The sequence below is a fragment of the Dendrobates tinctorius genome, unplaced genomic scaffold (assembly GCF_039654945.1).
Source record: "Dendrobates tinctorius isolate UK_male_01 unplaced genomic scaffold, ASM3965494v1 ptg000159l, whole genome shotgun sequence".
NCBI classification, from domain to species: Eukaryota; Metazoa; Chordata; class Amphibia; order Anura; family Dendrobatidae; genus Dendrobates; species Dendrobates tinctorius.
In genome coordinates, this window is record NW_027361826.1 from 13621703 (window position 1) to 13644428 (window position 22726).

Below are 22726 nucleotides of genomic sequence, written 5' to 3' on the forward strand. Positions count from 1 at the left end.
GAAAGCCACTTTCATCCGCGTGATATACCGGGTGAAGAGGTGGAGGCTGATGGTGATGGCACACAGTTGCCATCTGTCCAGTCGCCAATATCAACACGGAAGGAGGATGACATGGACGACGAGGTGGTCAATGATGAGACCACCGATCCGACCTTGGCCGTTGGCACGCATAGCCAGCACAGCAACACAGAGGATGAAGGTGGATACGTAGCACCAACAAATGCATCAAGGGCTACTGGTTTGAGCAGAGTGCGAAGTGTGTCAACTGTTGCCAAGAGCAATCCCTCTGTGCCCCAAGTCAAGGCAAGGGTGCGTTCAGCCGCTGTCTGGAACTTTTTTCCGATAGTCCTTCTGAACCAAATGTTGTCATCTATAGCATCTGCCATAGGAAGCTGAGCAGAGGCCAGGGCAAAGGCAACTAAAGCACCACCAGTATGCGGAAACACATGGCAGCCAAGCACCCGTCAGTGGACTGAACAACAGGGTACCAAATCAGTGTCTGCGACTGCGGGTCAAACCACTTCCATGTCGCCTGTGATACGGCCTCACCAATCTGCTGGGCAGGAAGCAGGTGATCATCATACCTCTTGCTCACAAGCTGCAGTTGCATAGACACAGGCCACAACAAGCTCATCCACTTGTTTGTCCCAGGAAAGCGTCCAATTGTCCGTGTCCCAGATGTATGAAAGGAGGCGTAAATACCAAGCCACGCACCTGGGCCGCCCTCTCAGGGCTGTGGGGCACTCGGTACCGGGCCGGTGTCGGGGGGATGTGTCACAGCAGCGGTGACCCGGACCGTGGCCCTGGGCGCCCAAGTCAATGGCGGAATGTATATGTAGTTAATGGAATGGAATAGTTTGTGACGCCACCTGTGGTGCTCGGCAAGGGAGGTGTTAAGCTGACGCTGCAGACAGATCCTCTGGGACAGATGGTAGGATGCAGCAGTGATGGTATAGCCCTCCACAGGCAGGGCTGATGTCCCAGGGCAGTGTAGTTGTAATGGTTGTGGAAAGGCGCAGGCAGTGTAAAAGAAGGTACCCAGATGTAGTGGTGCTGAATGGGTCAGCGCGAGAATGAATGGAGGACACCGAGGCTTGCAGTTCCAAAGCTTTACTCACGGTCTGCGGTACACAAGGGTGCCTGCCTTCAGGCCGTGTCCTCTGGGTCAGAGACTCAGCCAACCTCCAGGCCAGACGGAAAGCTCCTCTCCAACACTCCGCCAACATGTACCTTTCCTGAACGACTCCTCTTTTACGCCTTAAGGTGTGAATATCTCCAGTACCGTGGTACTCTGGAGTTCCTCCTGTAAGATGTTCCTAACAATTCTACTCGTATGGCAGACAGCTGTAGCCTCTCTCGGGGACCCCTTTCTCCGGAGTCCTGGCTCTCTATTCAATTGCTGTTGTGCCCCAAGTCTTAGATGGGAGTAGTACATTTACAACCAACTACTCCACCGGTGTCTTCTGCAGAACCATAAGTGTCCATACAACCTCGAGGACCGGGCCCCGGCCTGGCGCTGAGAACCTATAGGCAGGGTTCCTCTTCCAACCCACGTCTCCTCTCTGTTCTCCTACTCCTTCGTTCTGTACTGATCCTTCTCTCTCTCTTATGGAAGCTTAGGTTGCAAGTCTACGTCCTTCTCCTTCTGTTCCTTTCCTGCGCCAGCTGACTCAGATCACTGAGGCAGCTGCAGCACTCCTTCCTCCATCCCTTCTTCCAGGGATCCTCACTCCTGTCTGAGTGACTTCCTACCCGCCTGACCTTCTGCCAGACTCAACCCTCAATCCTACACTTTCCCACTCTTTTATATATCTAAACTCCACCCACCTCCCAGCACATCCAGTGTTCCATGCAGGGAACCACCAGAGGTGCTCTGCTACTCTCTAAACACTGAGCCGCAATGTGGTTGTGCAGAACTACCCTGTTGTGTGGGGTGCGAGTGATGGAGCGTGGAAAGGAGTTCCCACCTTACCGGGATGGTGGGGCACTACACCTTAGGAGAAGGTGCAGTACCTCTGTGGCAACTGAGCCTCAGGGGCGCCACACACCCACAAGCACAAATACTGAATGCGCACATTGCCAAGTTGCTCGCCATGGAGATGTTGCCGTTTAGGCTCGTGGGGACACAGTCTTTCCATGATCTTTTGGCTGTGGCTGCCCCACGATACTCGGTTCCCAGCTGGCACTATTTTTCCCGGTGTGCCATCCACTCATTACACCAGCACATCTTAAACAATCTAAAGCATGCTCTCACTAATGCCGTAACCGAGAAGGTCCATCTTACAACAGACACTTGGACAAGTACTTGTGGCCAGGGACGATACAACTCTGTCGCGGCACACTGGCTGAACCTGGTGGAAGGTGGGGCAAAGTCTCAAACTGGACCATCAACACATATCCTACCCATGCCACGAATAACGGGCCCAACCTCAATCAGGGTTTCCGCCTCATCATATACGTCCAGTCTCCCCTCTTCCTCCTCCTCCGCCTCGTCATTCTATGCTGAAATACCCTCCACATCACTCCCAAGTTGGGAGCTGTGCAGTAGCGCATCGGCAAAGCGGCAAAACGCTCTGTTGAAGCTGATCTGCTTAGGTGACACACCACACACTGCAGCAGAGCTTTGGAATAAAACAACATACTGATCAGTGGCTCTCCCCACTGCAACTCCAACCTGGTCTGGTTGACTGCGACAATAGGCGTAACCTGGTGGCGGCTTTAAAGCTCGGGAAGCTGGTACACATGTCATGCATGGCTCACGTGCTGAACCTAGTGGTGCAGAAATTTCCGCCATTTCCGCCATTCCTCAACCGCTGTTGCCAGTCTTGCAACACTGCAAAAGCAATTTAATTTGCCAAACCACAAACTCATTTGCGACCTACTAACACGGTGGAACTCAGCATATCATATGCTGGCAAGGGTAAGTGAGCAGCAGAGGGCACTTTCTGAATACCAGCTTAAACATGCCCGTCACACTGAGACTCAGCCAAGACACATAACAAATGTCGAGTGGGTGTCGAGTGGGTGTGGATTGCTGATATTTGTGAGATGCTTGATAACTTTGAGTAATGCACCAAGCTTGTGAGCGGTGATCAGGCTATTATCAGCGTAACCATCCCTATGCTATGTCTGCTGAAAAAAATCGCTGCATAATCAAAAAATGGAATCTTTGCGTGCCCAGCAGCTGGGTATGGAGCAAGATTTCACAATGGGTGATCCTACCCAGCCCAGCCAATATCATCAGGTAACACTGGGGGATGAAGAGGATGATGAAAATGAGGAGGGAGAGGACTTCTTTTTCAGTAATACCGAGGGGACACCACATGCTTCAGAGGGGAATCCCAACCAAAGCTTCATGTCTGTCCAGCATGGGTGGGCTGAAGAGGAGGAGGTGGAGGAGGATAGTCAGTATGAGGAGAGGATGGGTATTGTTCCTCCTTCAGGGGTCACAGAATATTTGCCTCTATGCAGCTTGGCACACATGGCACACTTCATATCTGACTGTCTGTGCCAAGACCCTCACGTAATCCACATTTTCAATAGCAACCTATACTGGTTGGCCACCTTTCTAGACCCACGGTACAAGGACAAATTTCCTTTGCTACTGTTGCAGTCACCAAGGGGTTTCACAATGGAATCCTTCAAGAAGGCTGTTGTTGATAATTTGATGGCAACAGCACCCTCTATAATACTTATGTATGGAATAAGGACGTCAATGGCGTAGGGCAATGATGGCAGAGACACGCTTAGTGAAGAAAGTGATTTATATATAATTGTGCACAATAAACGTGGAAATACGTAACAGGTTCAGAGCACAGACATACAGCAGCACATAGCAAAAGGTTCAGCAAGGATGGTAAGTTATTAAGAGTCACTGAGTACGGAATATAACTGGGTATTGCAGGCAAAGTCCAGAGTATAACAAATGTCCAGCAGGATAATGTTCAGCGGGCACCGGGTAACAGCTACTAACCAGTATAGCAAACAGAAGTCCAGTTGTAGCTAGCCTCTGGTATGATGAGTCCGGTGGAGATCCAGTAAGGGGACCTTCAGTGGGCACAAACTCTAACCGGGTACGGTAGCCAGAAGTCCAGCAGTATCCAGAGGTCCAGAGAGGTGAAGTTTCAAGCAGGAAGCAGGGTTGTTCCAGAGTCTTAAGATCTGGGAGAGTGGCAGGGCAGGAGCACACCAGGAATCAATATACTCAAGCGATTTGCTTGTGCTTAGGGGCGGGTTTTTATGCAGCTGGGGAGGAAGTGATGTAAACGAAAACTCCATCTTAACTAAGGGCAGCTAAGAGGAAGTGATGCGACAGGACCGAAAACTCCATCTTAACCAAGGGCAAAAGTTCATTCAAAACAGACCGGAAAGTCCTAGGATCCTGACACCCTCAGACACCACTGCTAGCAGAGATACCAGCTCTGTGCAACAGCATGCATTAATGGGGAGAGAGACGCCAAGCAAGTCCAAAAGAGGTGGTGGTAAAATGTCCACAAACTGGGCCATCTTCAATAAACTGGCTCATCACCAAGGACTAGCTGGAACAGTAGCAATGTCAAGGAGGGAGAAGTTGAACAAAATGGTCAACGACTATCTAAGTGACCATACCTGCGTCCTTCCTGACGCTTCTGTACCGTTTAATTACTGTGTATCCAAGCTGCATAGTTGGCCCGACCTCTCCTTATATGCCTTGGAGGTGCTGGCCTGCCCTGCTGCTAGTGTGATATCAGAGCGTGTTTTCAGTGCTGCTGGGGCAATCATCACAGAGAATGCAGACAGGCTGACTCTGATAAAATTTAACAAGGACTGGATTTCGCAACAGTATTTAAGCCCTCTAGATGACAGTATCCCAACCTAAAATCACCCAACACGTTTTTTTTTTAAATTGGTAATCACATCCATCCCTTCCCATACAAGCCCCTTTCCTTCTTCTTACACATGTTTTCAAAACCTGCTTCTGACACATGTACCTCATGGTCAATAAGCTAAAAACAATGTTACGTTAATTAATATTTCCCATCGGAGGCACTTGTGATGAGAGTGAGACTCTTCTTCCTTCATCAACCATGATACAGCCCCTTGGGCTAATTTTTGGAGACACTATTGCTATTCTTGGACACTGGGCACGGCCACCTCTATGCTCGTAGTCCTGGCTTTATCATAATGGTTTGGCCCTTCAGACCTGCCTTGCTTCCTTCATCAACCATGATACAGCCCCTTTGGCTAATTTTTGGAGACACTATTGCTATGCCTGGACCCTGGGCACGGCCACCTCTATGCTCGTAGTACTGGCTTTATCATAAAGGTTTGGCCCTTCAGACCTGCCTTGCTTCCTTCATCAACCATGATACAGCCCCTAGGGCTAATGTTTTGAAGACACTAAATCTATGCCTACACATTGGGCAGTGGCACAACAAGGACAGTAGTCCAAGCGTTATAATTGTGAATCCCTTGTGATGATGATGATGGGTGGCTTCTTCCTGCGTTAACCATAACACAGCCCCTACCCCTAGGGCAGATTGCTCTCCTTACACCACTTATACACTTAGCTGTCAGTAGATTGCCTCCAGCATCACTCGCTCTTGCGGTACTTCTGATATATCACTGACTGGCACTGCATAAGTGGCATACGAGTCCCGCTCTTCCGGCAAAAAACCAAAGGACTTAAAATAGTGTTTGCACATTCTAGTGAAGCAGTGGAGTAAAAACAATCGTGCAGTCCCTGAACAGGTGCCCCCATGTTATATACATTTGTTTATAGCATACATTTTTTAACATTTACACATTTTTTAGCATTTTCCTCAGCCCCCAGACCGCTTTGAAGGGTCCAGCAGACAATTACTCGCATTTTCCATTGACTATCATTGGACTCGCTATTCGTACCGAATACCAGAGTATTAGGCCGGAGTCACACTAGCGATAAAACCGGACGAATGCAATGCGATAAAAAATCGCATTGCATTCGTCCCAATGTTATTCTTATTGCTGCTCCCATCATCCGTTTTTTATCGGATCCGTTCCTCGGACCGAGAGAATCGCAGCATGCTGCGATTGTCACCGATTTTCGGATCGGATGCGCCAATGCAAGTCTATGGATGCGATTAAAAATCGCATTGAAAACGCACCACACATGTGACTTGCAATTAAATCGCAAGACTTCTCCTGGTCAACAGGAAATAGCAGGAGGCATGGCCAGGAAGCTTTGGGATGCAAATTTCTCTTGCAGCATAAATAAAACCCAGGAAGAACACCTCCATGGAGTCCTCCATCATGTCCACGCCAGTCAATGTGGAAATGCTGATAGTTCTGGTCCAGGAGAGGCCAGAACTATGGGACCAGAAAGATCCCCACTATGCTGACCGCACACGCAGGGAGGCAGCGTGGAGAAGAATCTGTGCCCAGATGTTCACTGGATATGCGGCAAGACCTCAGGAGGAGCCGGAGCAAATTAGTACGTTAAATAATGTGCCCACATAATCAAATACCCAAATGTAATCTGCTCAATGTAAGTCCCAATATGTGTCGTCATCGCTCACATATCTGTACAAAATTACTCCGCCATTTTTAATGTGTGCATATTTTTAACATCTAAATGACACCTCCCTGACTGGTGGCACCATGACGAATTTGGCTTACAAAAATGGAAATAGTTAGCTAATTTTTCTGCCACCAAATGCAGTGCTCTGCTTGTTTTTTTGCCCGTATCTTAGCCACTATATAACTTTTGTTTTTTGACTCAAAACATCATAGAGGTTTGCATTATTACCACAGGTTTTTCTACATTTTGTTAGCAATTCTGTTGGTTAGAAGGTCCTTTGAAGTAGGCCTCAACCTTTTCCGTTTTTTTTGTATTGGTGTGGAGCCATCAGGAATATAATTCATATCATTTGCAAAATGTGTGCCTAAGCATATGTAAACCCTTGATACTATAGCCATATGTGTGGTGTAGCAAAATCCTGTGTTTTTGTTCACATTGTAGTGACTGATGTGACAAGGCGTTGGCGCAGCTGCAGGGACACATATAGGAGGGAGAGACAGCTGAGGTTGCTGCAGGGTCCGGCCCATCTGCAGGACTTCCCAGAGCCACACCACCACCACCAAGATCACCACCACCAGAATCTGTTAGCCAGGCAGCACAGCATGATGACCAGGGCAACAGTAGCAGCCCCACCATGCCACTGGATCCCTCTCCACAGCCTTCGGCCCTACCACGACGAGGCACGCGCAGGAGAGAAGGAGCACCTTTGGGAACAAGAATGAAGGTGGACCGAGGTGTATTGGACTACTTGTCCACAGCTGCTCATGATGATGGGGATGAGGCCTATGGGTGCAGTCTGGCACAGTATTTGAGGGCAATTCCCCATGGGTACAGTATGCGTACGAGAGGGGCTCTCCAAATCGTTTTGGATGCCAGCACACCACCCAATAATCCCCGCACTGTGTTTCAGTTTCTTGAAAGGTGGCAGCTGTCAGATGAAAATCAAATTGATAGGCTGGTTGGACTTGATGTGACAAGTCAAACATCCTTGGAACCTGTTCCTCCTCCTCCTCCGCCACGGGTGCCAACACCTCCGCCTCAGCCTGCACACATCCCCAATGTGGCTCCACAGGTCCAATATATGGGCCAGGGCGCACATGCCCAATATGGCCACTTTAACGTACCCAATGTTGGTGGGTGACCACAACATGGGTATGTTAGACATGGACATATTGGGGGATATTGGCAATTAGGGTAGCCCTACCAGGACTACCCACACCAATATCAAAATTACCCCTACCCAAACCCACAAATTGATCCTGGCAGGATGCAACAGATGGCACAGCCAGCTGCCAGCGCACAGGGGGACAGAGATGTGGCCCAGCAACCAAGGCCAAATGTCCTAACAGTCCTCCCACCTTCACCACCCCCAACCTATCATGACTTGTAGGTTTTCCTTTTTCCCTTTATGTTATGTTTTGTGTTTTATACATGATGTTTCATTTTTGGTTTGGAATGTTAAATACTAATGTGCTGATAACATTAGGCCATATGGCATTACTATGGTTATTTGGTACGGCAATACCAAAAAATAACCAAAGTAATAAACTTGTTAACATTCACAATGTGTGTCTGTTCATGTTCGTACATGTTCTGTAATGTGTTAGATAGATATAGTGAAAAGTACTTTTTTAAAAAACTAAAACAAAGGCCAAGCAAACAATCTTTATGAGAACACAACACAACCAAAGCACTACATAGATAAGGCTTCATCTTGCCAGGGAGTAGCACCCTGAGGTGTTAGAAAATAAGTTGTAAACACATCACGTACTTTGAGTCCGGAAATTGGACAACGGGGTGGGATTCCATGTGTCCTAGGCCTAGACACATTTGCAGACTCCACTTCAGCATCATCATGTGAGGGGCAGTCATGAATTCTTGTGAAGTTATGTAGGACCACACAGGCTTTAATAACTTCATTGACATTAGCTTCACTCAGCTGAATTGAGGACTGTAGGACCCTCTATTTGGCCGTAAGAATACCAAAGGCACACTCCACCAGTCGGCGAGCACATGATAGGCGAAAGTTAAATATTCTACGCTGGTGGTCAAAGGTTCGTCGTGGATATGGCCTCATGACATGTCTGGTCAATTGAAACGCCTCATCTGCTACAAGAACATAAGGCACCGGTTCCAGATTTGAGTTGGGAAGCTGGCGTGGTGGTGGTAGGTCAAGCTCATTATTTTGCAGCCGCCGACCCATAATGGAAGAATTGAAGACTCTGGAGTCTCCAGTTCTTCCATACGCCCCAATATCTACAATTATAAACCTGTAGTGAGTGTCGACCAAAGCCAACAATACTACTGAAAAATATTGTTTACAATTATAGAATTGGTACCCTGAGTTCGGCGGCTTACGCACACAGATGTGCTTCCCATCTAGGGCTCCAATACATTGTGGAAACTGGCACGTGTCCTCAAATCCATGGGAGATACGCAACCAGTCTGGCATTTTGGGCTCCGTCATTACCACATGATGGAGTCTGGTTCAGATTTCGGAGCATGTAGACCGTACAATGCCAGAGATTGTGGATTTCCCAATTAAAAATTCTAAATGCAGACCAGCATATGAAAGGCCAGTTGAAAGGAAGCTAAAAAAAAAAAAAATAATACATGAGTACACAGCCCAACAAACAACATATACAGTTTCAAACACATTTAAAGTCGAGGAATTCTAAAGTAGGCATGATGAACATTAAATTACATGCCATGGCTTGGTTCAGTAAGCCACAAGCATATAAATGCTTTGGGGAAATGTGGAAGAAAAAATGTAAGAAAAAGGGCAATAAGAAATAAGGTTCAAGGTCGGTTAATGAAATATGCTGCTTCACACATCATCAACATATTGGTTTGAGACATACCGTAAGGTGAGGAGTAGATGCTCCTCTGCAGAAATAGCTTTGCGCATCCTCGTGTCCTGAAACGTGATCCCAGGGCGCACAATCTCGAGCAAAATATCAAATGTAGCAAGGCTCATCCGACAATATTGAAAGAACTTCTCCGGAAGGCTACGCAGAGATGTATAGAGACGGTGGAAATGGCCTTTAGATATCCTTCGGAGCAAAAGTGGATGGACCCACATTTGTCTACGCCTCCTCGGATCCACAATCACAGGGTATTGCTTCCCAAAACTTCGTGATATTACCCAAAAGAAAAGAACACGCTCAGTGGTGTTAAAAGTGAGCCTGTCTGTCATGTTTTCACAAAGCAGAGCTAACCAAATCCAAGCACTGACTGTATGTCAAAGGTAGCAGACTCACACCTGTTGGAGAGCCCATAAATATAGGGCGGGATGATTTTTTAAATGAGTTTCAGGCCTAAAAACCGTTATTTGTCAATTTTGGAATGGTCAGAAAAAAAATCGTCAGACGGATGTCAAACGGATGCTTACATGCGATTAAAATCGGATCAATGAAGAAAAATTGCATCACAGACGGATCACTGGTCAAGAAACCTTTGTGCGATTTCGGACCGTTAAAATCGGACCGATTTTTTAATGGTTGTGTGTGACTCCAACCTTAGGGTATACTCGGTAGGAGTATAGCGAGTCCGAATACTTCAGTACTCGCTCATCCCTAGTATTAACGTATTAAATTATTTATTGTTATTTCTCACCACTTGGGATCAGCTACATACTATCCTTTTGCATTTACAGGCTGGCTTTTATAAGTATTGGCTTTATGGCACTTATGCACTTTATATAGAGGCAGTATGGACTAATGATATGTGATCATCTGGAGGTTTAAAATGGTATATATGTATTGCCATCTCATGATTATGCAGATATATCTTCCATTTTCAATAGACTAGCCTCCTTTAGGCTACGTTCACGCGTAGCGGAACTCTCGTGGACGTTACAGCGAGAATTCCGGAATTCCATTCCGCGGGAAAATCGCATTTTAAATTCCCACTATTTTCCAGTGGAAAAACTAGCGATTTGCAAGTGTAATTAACTTGTAGAATGCTAGTGTTTTCCAAGCGATCTGGAGCATCGCTTGGAGAACTGATTGACAGGTTGGTCACACTCGTCAAACATAGTGTTTGATAAGTGTGACCAACTTTTTACTACTGATGCTGCCTATGCAGCATTAGTAGTAAAAGATAAAATGTAAAAAATAATAAAAAAAATAAAAAATATTGTTATTCTCACCTTCCGTCGTCCCGCGCAGCCTTCCAGCCTCTCTCCACGCTCCCAGTAATCCTTTGCGCGAATGACCGCGAAACGTCCCGCTCCTGCAACATCATCGCAAATGACCGCCAGACCGCGACGTCATCGCGGTCATTCTCGCAAAGAATTACTGGGTCCGGGAGCGTGGAGAGAGGCGGGAAGGCTGCGTGTGACGCCGGAGGGTGAGAATAACAATATTTTTTATTTTAATTCTATTTTTTACAGAGATATGGTACCCACAACCCGGAGGACAGTCTCCTCTCCTCCGGACCGTGGAAACCATCCGCAAATGTTCTGCTTACATTTCGCATGGTGGGCACAGCCACATGCGGATAGTAAGCAGAAAAATGCATTCCTATGGGTGCGGGATCGCCGCGATTCCGCTAAATTAATGAGCATGCTGCATTTTTTACCGCGAAGCGATTCCGCCGCGGAAAAACCGCAACATTAGCACAGCATTGCGGAATCCTATAGGATTGCATGGGATGCTTATTTTTCGCTGGCCAATCCGAGCATTGTGATGCGATCATCGTCCGTGTTATACAGCCGTCTGACTGCTAGTTTAGGCCAGGATCACACAACAGTATTTTCTCTCATCTGAGAAAGTCGTTCTTCATGTTCTCCATTTTGTCAGTCCATGAAAATCGGACAGCACTCAGATGTCGTCCGATCTTTCGTACAGACCCATTGCATGGCTGAGTGTGATCTGATTTCTGGAAGCAAGTTGAGCAAGCATCAAGTTTTTCCTTAGACTTGGTCCAAGGAAAAAATCAGACATGTGAATGGCACCACAGAATAACACTGGTTCGAGAGTGATCCGTTGTTTTGTCAGATCGCACTCTGACTCAAAATATGATCATCTGCTCGTGACCTTAGAACCACGTTTATTGCAGACTTAAAGGGGTATTCCCATCTCCAAGATCCTATCCCAATATATAGTAGGTGTAATAATAATAATATTAGCAAATCTCTCCAATTAGAAAAAAGATCGCATATTAGCTACAGTATGTCTCTTTCCTCATGTGCAGGCATTGCAGGACATTAGGTATCCATGGTTACGTCCACTGATGTAGTGACAGTTAGTTAGCTAGTTGCTAGTGGTCATAACCATGGATACCTAAGGTCCCGCAATGCCTGCACAAGAGGAAAGGGACATAGCAAATCAGAAAACCTATATACATTTTTAATTGGCGGGATTTGCTAATATTATTATTATTATTACACCTACTACATATTGGGATAGGATCATGGATATGGAAATATCCCTTTAAATGTTTGACCAATTAAAAGAGTTTGTCCGAGAACCAGGGGTGGACATATTGGTGCAACCTGTTAGGGTAAGTGCACACGTAGTTTTTAGGGTGTGCGGATTTTGTTGGAAAATCCGCAGGACAAAAGTCCTGCGGTTTATCTGTGAATTAGCCTGCGGTTTTGCCCTGCAGTTTCACACCACATAATGATAAGGTGTGAAACCGCAGCGGAAACCGCACAAAGAATTGACATGCTGCGGATTGTAACCCGCAGCAAAACCGTGCGGAAAAATCCGCAGCATATGCACTGCTTTTTGTTTTCCCCATAGGAAATAAAGGTACAGTACAACGCAGCAGAATCTGCTGCGAACCCGCAGAGCCAAAACCGCTGCGGATCCACAGCAGAATCTGCAGCGTGTGCACATACCCTTAGGCCGCACAGGGGCCCAAGTGGTAAGGGGCTCATTTCCACCTTCAAAGCTGGTGGAGTTGTGCATGGCAACATAGGACCCAACAAACTTAAATACTCTATAATAAATAATTGAGACATCCAGACATATGTGGAGAAAAGTGGCCATGTAAACTTTATTAAGGGTTACTGAAATCCATGGGAAAAAACAAAATCCACCAAATAATTAATTCTTTAATAAATAATTCCATAAATAATTCCTTTATTAATCCGATAACCAAAATTCGCTCATTGAAAAGAGCAATCGTACCCAACTCTAATAAAGTTTTCATGACGGAAAAAGAGAGAAATACATAAAATTGGGAAGGGCGGGCATCTTCTTAACTTCAAAGTTGAAAAGTGATGAAATCACCTCAGGTTCCAGTATATATAGTCCTTTACTCCCGCCGAAAAGGCAGACCAATCAAAGCCCGTTACCGGGTCAGTTCACACAACTCGATTTCTTATTGGTTAATAACCAGCCAATTAATAAAACAATTCCTCAGAACCTGAAAGAAGAAACTTAGAGACAGCATTAACCCTTAAACTACCCAACCCAAATAAAAACAGGTCCATGTTGCCATGTAACCATCGGACAAGGGTCCACTGCTTTGACATGGCAACATAGGACCCAACAAACTTAAATACTCTATAATAAATAATTGAGACATCCAGACATATGTGGAGAAAAGTGGCCATGTAAACTTTATTAAGGGTTACTGAAACCCATGGGAAAAACCAAAATCCACCAAATAATTAATTCTTTAATAAATAATTCCATAAATAATTGCTTTATTAATCCGATAACCAAAATTCGCTCATTGAAAAGAGCAATCGTACCCAAACGGGCAGATATCACGAATGGCTGACCACCCCCAAAACAACCAGCCACTGCTCCACAACCGTCTGGAGGCCCAAATTAAAGATATCGAGGCCTATGTCCCCCAGATGAACACCATCCGGACGATATAGGCCCGGCAAAAAGCCTTCCAAATCCAAATGGCGAAAAGAGAAAAAACCTAGACTAGACATGAATCTTTCCATCCTCCTGTTAATCCTCTTCCCGATACCGTTCACAAAACCTAACGGGCCACCATTCCAGATCAAACGGGGAACGACTTCGGAAAAAACCAGAAAAGTCCCGGGAAATATAGAACGGAGTAAATTCATATCCTTCTGCATTAACCAAAACAAATCCCAAGTCCGGATCCTACCCAAGTCGTTCCCCGAGAGATGAACAATCAACAGATCGGGAAGAGGACAGGAGGATGAGAGCTCTCTAATAAGCTGGCACAGATCCCCCCAGAGCAAGCCACGAACGCCATGCCAAAAAATACGGACATTAGCCGAATCGAAAGACAAATTGTTTGTATAAGGCCGAAAACTTGCTCTACGATGAGCCCAATGAACGTAAGAATGTCCTACTATCCATATAGTCCTTGGACCTTCCCAGACGTTTAATCCTGTCTTCTGACAGCCCAAGATGGGCTGCTTCAGTTGCGGCCCCGATCCTAAAAGAATGTGGGGTAATTCTTAGGTGTCCCAGACCCAAAAATAGCAAACATTTCTTAAGTAAAACACCAAATTGGAATTTCGTGACCGGCTCCAAAGAGCCGTGCAAAAATAATGGGCCATTGACTTTAGGGCGGAAAGAAAACCAACGTACCAAGTTTGCCTTAGGGCAAAGCGGAGAATCTGGAACGGCCCCAAGCCGAATCAACACGCCTTTACCCAGTTGATCTGTTTTGGAACGACGGAGCCTAATAATGACCGACGAAAAATAAACGGTAACGTCAGAGACCTGTAAACCTGACGGCGAAACCTTGTTCAAGGCGACCAGCTCGCAAACCCGAAACGCGCCAAAAAATGCAAAAACGAAGCACGTCCAGAATACGCAAGTTTCGAATGAATCGAAACAGACCTTGGGCAAAGTGTCCCATAACCGCATCAGCAGGTCCACTGATATAGGCCGTCTACAGTCCGGACGAAAATTCGCTTTCCTTAAACCCTTTAGAAATTGGCGCACCGGAAAAAGCCCATGTAAAGACGTCCGACCGTAAAGTTGCATGAAAAAGGAGATCCCAGCCAAAATCCGATGGAGACCGGAAGAACTGACACCAGACTTTACCTTTTCTTGCAAGAAGGCTAGGGTTAAACTAGCGTCGTAGGACAAACAATGATAATTATGTACTGAACAGAACATCTTCCAATCAGACCAAGATGCTGAATAAGAACACCAAGTCGAAGGAGCCAGAGAATTACGTATCAGTGACTGGATGATATCCCCATCACACCCCACAAGGATTTCGGGCAAGGGACACTTTCTCGCTCCATCCTTGGATGTTGACACAGAAAGTCTTCCAAACGCTGTCGTGAGACAAAACCACCAAAAAATTGACCTTGCTCCTGATGCAAAGAAGCCTTTATCCAAATGTTATGCAAAAGACAGGTCAAAACCAACTCCCTCAAAACCCTAGCCATGAAACTGCATTTAGTAGCCAAAGTGTTAATTGCAAAGACCGAACCAACCAACTCCAGCCTCACCCGGACACGTTTATTAGCTAAACATTCACCCCACCGCGTCAACAATACCAATACTGCGAACACTTCCAGAAGAGCAGAGCCAGAAACAATCCCAGAAGACACCCATTCCGACGGCCACGACCATGAATCCCACGTGGAACAAAAACAGATCACAAAACCAGAGGAAGGAAAAGAACGAATAAAAACCGACAATGCGTCGGAGTCCACAAAATCCTCCTGCATTACACTAATCCCATTAAAGGACACCAGGAACTTCCTCCAAACACCAAGATCCGAACGAAGCTCCGCTGTTAACCGAATATGATCGCCTGCACCATGAACTCCCTTAATACTGTCATACAGCCGACGGGAAAATGCTCTAGCCATTGGCAAGATCCTCAGGGCAAAATTCAAAGATCCCAAAAGAGATTGGAATTCTCTCAAAGTAGCTTTTTTCCTAAGCAGCAAGGAATCAATCAGGGAAACCAGTTTTTGAACTTTGTCCTGAGGAAGCCTCAATTCCATCGCGGAAGTATCTAAAATCAAACCTAAGAATTCCAGACACGTACAAGGACCAACTGTTTTCTCAGGCGCCAGAGGAACACCAAAAAACTCCATTAAACGCTGAAAAGTATCCAGCAGTTTAAAGCAATCTCCCGAAATCTCCGTACCGAAAAACAAAAAATCATCCAAATAATGTAAAATAAACCCGCAATGTGCTTCCTCAAAAGTCGCCCATTCCAAAAACGTCGAAAAAGATTCAAAGTAAAAACAAGAGAGCGAGAATCCCATCGGAAGGCATTTATCAAAATAAAACAAATTGTCGAACGAAAAACCCAGCGAATTAAAACCCTCTGGACTGACCGGGAGAAGACGAAAAGCCAACTTGATGTCCGCCTTAGCCAAAAGAGTGAAACGGCCAACCCGACGCAGAGCGTCCACTGCTACATCAAACGGCGTGTATGAAACCGGAAACTCCGACGGATCGACTTGATCATTCAATGACGATCCTTTTGGATAAGAAAGATGATGAATCACTCTTACCGCATGCGAATCCCTCTTGGGTACGGCACCCAAAGGGGATACCCGAAAACCCGAAAACGGAGGCTCTAGAAACGGCCCCGCGATCCGATCCAAAGACAACTCCTTTTCAATATGAGCCCGAACCTCAGAGGAAAACGAACGCACTGAAGACAAATTACCTGAGACCGTACAACCAATACCAGAAAAACCAGGTACAAAAATACAAACAAAAAACCATTACTGATTAACTCGGCCTTCTTGCGGTCGGGATAATGGTCCAACCAAGGGACCATATTTAGTACCTTCACAGGCGTCCGAGCTCTTGAAAATTGAGTCCCTCCCACCACCTTGTGGCTGCTGAGACAGCTGATTTGCCTTCTTAAAACATTTTGCGGCGGGGTGACTGCCGCCGCAAAAGGAACACTCGTGGCGAAACCGACAGTTTGCCTGCCACTTACACATAGAGTCATTAAAAGCAAAGCAGAAACCCTTTTTCAAAGGCAAGCTGCTTTGCTGTTTAGGTCCTGCGGACCTCTGAGGCAGCATAAGGTTGAGCCAAAGGCCCACATCCTTAGTACCCCATGCCAGCGAGGGGTGCACGGCCATTTTCTGACGAAACGCTTCGTCATAATGAAGCCATGCGACCCCTCCAAAGCTTTTGTAAGCCTCCAAGATAGAGTCTGAGTGCTGAAACAGCCCACTGCATAGCGAGGCATGTTTTTCCCCTAAAACAGCGGCAAAAATATTGAAGGCCTGAAGCCACATATGAAAAGATTTAAAAGTTTTCTTCTTCTCATTGCCGTCTGCTTCTTTCCTCTCAAGCCGAGAGCTATAATCCTTCCCACCAGGCAGCAATGAGAAAATGTCAACATACTCCTTATTCCATATTTTATCTTTGACTGTCTGACTGAGATGGAAGCCCAAAGGGGAGACATCGCAGGTCATAGCCTCGCGGTAAAGGGATTCATCCACCCCCACAGCTCCGACAGCTGAGGGTAACATCTGAGAACTAACCCCCATTGAACTTCTAACTTCCGCCACAACCCTATTAACTAAGTCCTGAACAAAAGCAGGAGAAGCCCTATCTGCATTAAGAGAAGAAAAAGCGTCAATCTCACCACCAGCAGCAGGTCGTTCCATGTTCGGTTCCTGTGAAGTCGAAGAGGTCCGGCACCTAGGTGGAGGCTGAACCTCAGCCTGAAGATCATGAGGCATCCACACCGCAGCCAGATCCGGGGCTTCTGATCCTCTGGCAGCCCCAGTCTGCCCTTGGCTAGAATGAGCTCGGGCGTAGCGACAATCAACTCCAACAACTCCTCTTCCCGCTGGTACTTGAAGAACCTGGGCTTGTGCTTCAGCCTGTGGCAGAACACAATCATCTCTTCTCCTCTCAATAAACCTCTCCTGAGGTTGCAAATCCCTGGCCGAACACAAGATGGCGCCAGAGTCCCGTGATAGAGAACGAGATCCTCTCCTCCTGTCATTTCTGCTTCTAGATGGGGCCCTGGCCCGCTGAGCCTCCACAGGGGACCTCCTCACTGCAGCACGGTGTCTGCGAGGGGTAGGGGGCGGTGGGGAATAAGCTTCTCTTGGCCTCCGCCTCCTGGAACCACTCCTGCTTTCACCACTCTCCATGGCTTCAGCTGCAGGAACAATCACATCGGGGGCATTCTCCACAGAAACCCCCCGCAGGTGCTGAAGTATGTGATAACACAGGCTGAGATAAGCAGTCACGCACCATGACTCCCCTCCTTCTTCCCTCACACGAGATAACAGCTGTGCTAGCAGAGCGTCCATCTTCTTAACTTCAAAGTTGAAAAGTGATGAAATCACCTCAGGTTCCAGTATATATAGTCCTTTACTCCCGCCGAAAAGGCAGACCAATCAAAGCCCGTTACCGGGTCAATTCACACAACTCGATTTCTTATTGGTTAATAACCAGCCAATTAATAAAACAATTCCTCAGAACCTGAAAGAAGAAACTTAGAGACAGCATTAACCCTTAAACTACCCAACCCAAATAAAAACAGGTCCATGTTGCCATGTAACCATCGGACAAGGGTCCACTGCTTTGACATTATGATGAGCTCTTGGGCTGCAAAGGGCCCATATATTGTTTTTGCATAGGGGTCCCTTCTATCTGTGTCTGCCAGTGCAGAAAACAATTATTATTATTATGGTTTTGATTCTGCCCTTGTTTGTGATTTTGACCTTGGCATCTTTGGTTTTCTCTCAGGTAACCCCTACTCTGCAGCTGCAACATGAGAGCACCAGCAATGAAAGCCAGACTCCAGTATACAGGATAAAGGGTGAAAGCCAGGATATTCCTTCTGCTATGCTAAACAAAGTGGCCAGAACAAAGCCTGGCTGTGGAAACCTGCTTGAGGTGACGGCATCAACGTTAACTTCATATGGCAGCTCAATTATTGCTTAATCATCAACCTAACATATGATTAATACTCAAGTTTGCACTACTAGACCTGCCACGAGATTGGCAAAAATATCTTAATTTGAATATAATAATTTTTTTAGTCTTTATACACTTGGTTAACCTGGATTCAAACAATAAATGTATTGATTAAAAGGGGATTGAATGTCCTGAACATATGAAGGTGACTGAAAATCAGTTCTGACTAGGGTTGTGGAAGGTTGAACTAATAGGCTAAAATGTACTCTGCTCAATAATAATATTATTACTTATAATTATTATTTTATATTACTTGTTTCACTTAATATTGAGCAGAATTATGCATGCTGACACCCATTTATATAGCGTATGAGCTCACACACAGTCCGCCATGTACAGTTTGAGCCCCTACACAAGGGTTCCCCAACTCCAGTCCTCAAGGCCCACCAACAGATCATACTTTCAGGATTTCCTTAGTATTGCTCAGGTGATAATTGCTTCACCTGTGCAATACAAAGGAAATCCTGAAAACATGATCTGTTGGTGGGCCATGAGGACTGGAGTTGGGGAACCCTGCCCTACACAGATGAGCCCTCACATAGCCCCCTTATATACAGTATGAGCCCTCACATAACCTCCTTATATACAGTATGAGCCCCACAAAGTCCCCCATATACAGTATAACTTCCCACACAGTCCCGACATGTATTCAGTATGAGCCCTCACATTGCCCCCTTTATACAGTATGAGCCCTCACATAACCTCCCTATATACAGTATGAGCCCCCACACAGTCCCCCATATACAGTATAACTTCCAACACAGTCCCGACATGTATTCAGTATGAGCCCTCACATTGCCCCCTTTATACAGTATGAGCCCTCACATAACCTCCCTATATACAGTATGAGCCCCCACACAGTCCCCCATATACAGTATAACTTCCCACACAGTCCCAACATGTATTCAGTATGAGCCCTCACATTGCCCCCTTTATACAGTATGAGTCCTCACATAACCTCCCTATATACAGTATGAACCCCCCTATATAGCCACTTATATACAGTAAACCCCCACATAATTGGGCCATGGCATCCAAAATGAATTCAGAGCAGATAGGATCAAGCTATATTCTGCTATAATTAATACCAGCCTTGGGGCAGTATGGGAGCAGGGAGGAGTGCACAGCCAAGATGGAGGCAACTATGCCCCGTTATGTACAAGGTGAGCTCAAAGTGCTGATGAAAAGTAGATGAGCAGCACTCCATGGAAAGCAGTTTGTCTTTACATCATGTAATCGCATGCTAACGAGCTTGATTGACATCTGATTTGCTGTGTATTCTCGTCGCAAGAGTAAGAATAATGTCAATCACACCCAGAGAGGTGTGATTACAGCATGTAAAGCTGAACTTCACTCCATGATGAAATGCCCCTGACTAGTCAGATTCATCGGTGTGTGCCAAGGACAGCTTTAAAGCTTTAAAAGTTTATTTTTATGACAACAACTATTTCCTCAGATATTAGGGGCATAATTAAGAAGCTGGATTAGTAGGCACTGGATGAGCTTGGGAGCCTTGGGTTAAGTTCCCACCAGGAGTTTTTGACGCTTCATATTTGGCTGTGTTAAAAATGCAGCGTCTGAACGTTCCAGCAAAGTGGATGGGATATATAGAAATCTCATGCACACTGTACTTATTTTTATGCAGAGTAAATGGAATTGCGATGCGTTTGAAACCAACACGTCAATTGCTCTTGCGTTTCCGCTGAGTTTTATCTGTGGATTTTTACCATAGAATTGCATTAGATGCAGAAATGCAAGGTAACGAGTGGATTAGGAGCGTCTAACTGGTCAGTAGGAGTCAGAACTCTTAATGGTTGGTAGGGGATCAAATACTTATTTCCCACTGTAAAATGCAAATAAATTTATATAATTTATACAATGTGATTTTTTTGGATTTTATTTTTGATATTCTATTACTCAATGTTAAAATTAACATACCCTTAAAATGATAGACTGTTCATGTCTTTGTGAGTGGGAAAGCTTACAAAAACAGCAAGAGATCAAATACGTATTTCCCCCACTATATAAGGAAGTATCAAAAGCAAAGAAGCTTCATTTAAAACACGACATATCAAAAAGACAAAAACTGCAACATCAAAAAATGTGATAAAAGCACTCAAAAACACAATGAAAAAAATGCAAGTTACCTAATTTACCTAATAGTGCAAAAATGCTCCAGAAAATCTGAAACATCAAAAATTCCTCAAATGCTCATCTTAAGGCCCGGGTCACACTTGCAAGAAACTCGCACGAGTCCCGCACCTCAATACCTGGCACTGCCACCGGCACTTGGACCGGAGCGCTCAGCTGCATAGAAATACATGCAGCCGCATGCGCCGGTCCCGAATACCGGCTGCAGTGTCGGGCATTGAGGTGCAAGTTTCTCGCAAGTGTAACCCCGGCCTAAGAAGTAGCTTTGAGGTCCCTGGTGGGGGGTTTTAAGCAAATGAGAAAATAAACTTGCTATAAAACACAGAGTAATGCAAAAGTTAACTATTTTGGTGTGGAGTCTGTGGCAAATTTACACACATGCTTCAGAAAGAACACCTTTCCGATCGAGCAGCACAGCAGCTCTATGGTTATCACTGTTGCTTTGCAGCACTGGGGTCCTGGATTCAAATCCCACCAAGGACAACATCTATACGGAGTTTGTATGTTCTCCCTGTGTTTGCGTGGGTTTCCTCCGGTTTCCTCCAACAATTCAAACACATACTGATAGGGAATGTAGATTGTGAGCACCAATGATGACATTGATGATAATGTGTGTAAAGTGCTTTGGAATTAGTGGTGCTATATAAGTGAGTAAAATAAATCAGCAATAAGTCCAACCCTTGGGAAAATGCAAAAGAAACAAAAAGCAGGAACTGTTGCCATGGTGATGACATTAAAACCAGGATACAATTTTTAGATGGTAAAGAAAAAAAAAGAAAACTGATATAACATGCTAATCGAGTGTAATCTGCACTATTTATACAGGTAAAATTGTATATACAGAGAGCCCATATATATGGAGGAAGATCCCTAGTTCATCAAATAATCCCTGGGATTATTATCTATCACTATTGTACTATGGCCATACTATAACCAAAACATATATATACTGTATATATACATTAAAGTCTCCGTTATTTCCCTTGTTTCCTTTCCTTAAGACCTCCTTGATGGCTGGTTTAGACCTCAGTTCAGCGACTTTAACCCCTTAACGACCAGGGGTATTTTTGGTTTTACATTTTCATTTTTCCCTCCCCTTCTTTCCAGAGCCATAACTTTTTTAATTTTCCGTTTATATGGCCATGTGAGGGCTTATTTTTTGCGGGACGAGTTGTACTTTTAAATGACATCATTGGTTTTACCATATCATGTACTCGAAAACAGGAAAAAAATTCCAAGTGCGGTGAAATTGCAAAAAAAGTGCAATCCCACACTTGTTTTTTGCTTGGCTTTTTTGTTAGGTTCACTAGATGCTAAATCTGACCTACCATTATGATTCTCCAGGTCATTACGAGTTCATAGACACCAAACATGTCTATGTCCTCTTTTATCTAAGTGGTGAAAAAAAATTCCAAAGTTTGCTAAAAAAAAAAAAAAAAAAAAAAAAAAAAAAATTGTGCAATTTTCCGAGACCCGTAGCGTCTCCATTTTTCATGATCTGGGGTCGGGTGAGGGCTTATTTTTTCCATGCCGGACTGACGTTTTTAATGACACCACTTTTGTGCAGATACATTCTTTTGATCGCCCGTTATTGCATTTTAATGCAATGTCTTGGTGACCAAAAAAACGTAATTCTGGCGTTTTGAATTTTTTCTCGCTACGCCGTTTAGCGATCGGGTTAATGCTTTTTTTTATTGATAGATCGGGCGATTCTGAACACGGCGATACCTAATATGTGTATGTGGGATTTTTTTTTTACTGTTTTATTTTGATTGGGGCGAAAGGGGGGTGATTTGAACTTTTAGGTTTTTTTTTAGTTTTTTTTTTATTTTTAAACATTTTTTTTTTTACTTTTGGCATGCTTCAATAGCCTCCATAGGAGGCTAGAAGCATGCGCAACCCGATTGGCTCTGCTACATATGGGCGATGAGCAGATCGCCCATATGTAGCAGATTTACTGCTGTGCTTTCAGCGCCGACCACCGGGTGGCGCTGAAAGCCTTATGCCTGGAACAACCATAGAGGTCTCATAGAGACCTCTGGTTGTCCAGGCAACGTGATGCCGACCCCCGATCACGTGACGGGGGTCGGCGATGACGTCATTTCCGGCTGGGCGGCCGGAAATTCTATTTAAATGCCCGCTGTCAGCTTTGACAGCG

At 45.3% G+C, this 22726-nt stretch overlaps 1 protein-coding gene across 1 annotated transcript in view; it reads left to right on the forward strand.

The window, feature by feature from the left end:
- LOC141052332 (uncharacterized) overlaps positions 1-22726 on the forward strand; it is a 357130-nt gene that overhangs the window by 254080 nt on the left and 80324 nt on the right. Inside the window, exon 2 of the mRNA XM_073549549.1 lies at positions 18187-18336. The gene's annotated coding sequence lies outside the window, so the exon portion shown is untranslated. The remainder of the gene's footprint in view (positions 1-18186; positions 18337-22726) is intronic.